Raw genomic sequence first — 2534 nt, 5'->3', positions numbered from 1 at the left:
AATTTGTTATAACGGACTTTCTATTCGTATTTTGTTAATCTTATTTTTTTCTGTTATTTTATGTTTTGTTGTTAATACATATAAATTTTTGCATCTTGCTGTAAATATTTTATTTCCTGGGGTTGATTCTATTCCTGATATTTTCAATATAATACTAATGATTTATCTATATTTTTATCTGTTATCGCTACTGATAATTTGCACTTATTATAAATTTAAATTTTTGGTATATTAAATTTCCTTTTATGGCAGTTATTATGCTTTTTTCTACAGGTTTTATGATTCTATCATCTGCTAAATATAATTCTATTGGTGTATCTATTCCTTCTCTAAAACATGCTTTTATTAATATCTCTGTACCTCCAAGGTGTACATATTTTATTGGGTCTCTACTTTTTATATCATTTATATCTTTATTAATTATTCTTTTTGTTACTAGTGGTATACTAGCTTTACCTTTTGCATATCTATAGTCTATTACATGTTTCTTTTGGCATACTACATAATATTCTTCTTTTTTCTTAGTAAATAGATTTCTTATTGTTGGTATCTTAAATATTTTTTCTACACTTAAGTCTAATTCTTTTCCTTTTATTTCATCAAATACGTTATTGTCAAATATTACTTTGGTCTATTCCTTCATCATTTAAATATTCTTCCTTTGTTATTATTTTTATATCTTCTTCAGTCATTTGATTCATCTATTTCACTAACTATTTCATTATCTGTTTCATTTTCTGAAATTTCATATATACTATCCTCACTTTCTAATTCATAATCTATATAATTTATCTGCATATATTCTGTATTATTTATTTTTACTTTTGATATTTGTTTATTTTTTGGATTTTTAGGTAATTTACAATCTCTAGCTAAATGTCCTAATTTTCCACAATTATAACAAGTAAAAGACTATATAGAAAAAAGAAATCTATATGGTCTTTTGTATTTATAATTTTTTACATAATATCTTTTTCTTGGTTTCTTGTACTTATATTTTGATTTTTTATATTTCTTATGTCTTTTTCTTTTCTTATAATAATATCTTTCTTCACATCTGAATTGGGGTGCTATTTTATTTTTGCAACATGCTAAATTGCTTATCAATGTTTTTTCCATTTTTAATTCCTCTCTATATTTTTCACATAAGTTTCTATACCATTATTGTAAAAATTTTATTCTTGCTCCTAGAGTATTTACTATTTTTGCTTCTTCCCAACTCTTTATTATCTTTGAACTAAATGGTTCGGGTAATTTATTAATATATAATTTTCTTATTTCTTTACTTTTTTCTATATTATATGCTCCTTTATAATAATATTCTTTAAATGCGCAAGTATATTCATCTATATAACACATATTATATATTGCTAATTTTAACATTAAATTTCAATTTGTATCTTTTTCTTCATTTTGTTCTTCTTCTATTGTTGTCATACTACCAAATTCATCTTTTATAGCTGTTTCATATTTTTTTAATAATTCTATAGGTATTAGTTTAGTTGTTGTTGATGATGTTCCTTCTGTAGGTTTATTAGTTCTTAATATCTTCTTGCTATTTTTAGTTAAATTTGAAAACCATAATTTCACTGTTCCTATTAGTGTTCTTTCTATGTATTCTGGTGCATCTGTTATGTTTATATTATTATCTAATAATTGTTTTGCCATATATCCTATCCATAATTGTACTGTTTTTTCTCTATCTATTACACAGTCTAAGTCTAAAAAATTGTAATTTTTATTAACTATTTTTTTTGGTGTCCATTTGTCATATTCATTCTTTAGATTATATCTTTTAAACTTATTCTTATAATATGTAGGTTTTCTTATTTCTGATGTTCTAGGTATTATATTTTTATCTTCTTTTTTATCAAGAGTATTTATTTCTGTGTTGATATTTTCTAAGTTTTCTTCATTAATTACTTCTTGTTTTTCATTGATTTCTAAACTTTTTGTATTTGTTAGTATTTCTGCATATGTTTCATCATCTTCTGAATCATAATTATTTGTCTCTTCAACATCTATATTATTTATTTCTAATTCCTTGTTTTTTATTTCTTTATTGTTTATTTCTAATTTTTCTTTAAATTGATTTATCTTGTTTAGTAATTTTTGTTCTTTATCTTTTTCTTCCTTTTTTTTTGTCTTTCTTCATACAAATCTTTTAACATTTGTAGTTTTTTTCTAATTCAGCAATCCTACTATTTTTAGTTTCTTCTATTTTTCGTATTTCTTCTGTAGTTTGTTGTTTTATTTTTTCTATTTCCTTTTTCCTATCTATTTCTTCATTTTCTCTTTTTATTCTTACCATAGCTGTCAATTTATCTTCTAATTTTAATTCTTTTTTTTTCTAACATTACATGTAAATGTTCACCTATTTTCTTATATCTTTTTTCTAAATTAGAAAATAATATTTTTATTTTTAATCCTTCGTTATTTTCATATATTTTTCATCTATTATAAATTCTTCTTTGTTCATTTTATTGTAAATAGTTCATGTTGATATATATATTCTAAACTATCTATTTGTGATT

This window comes from Capsicum annuum, chromosome 7 (genome assembly GCF_002878395.1).
Source record: "Capsicum annuum cultivar UCD-10X-F1 chromosome 7, UCD10Xv1.1, whole genome shotgun sequence".
Lineage (NCBI taxonomy): Eukaryota > Viridiplantae > Streptophyta > Magnoliopsida > Solanales > Solanaceae > Capsicum > Capsicum annuum.
The sequence above is the reverse complement of the archived record's forward strand: the minus strand, read 5'-3'. Positions refer to the sequence as shown.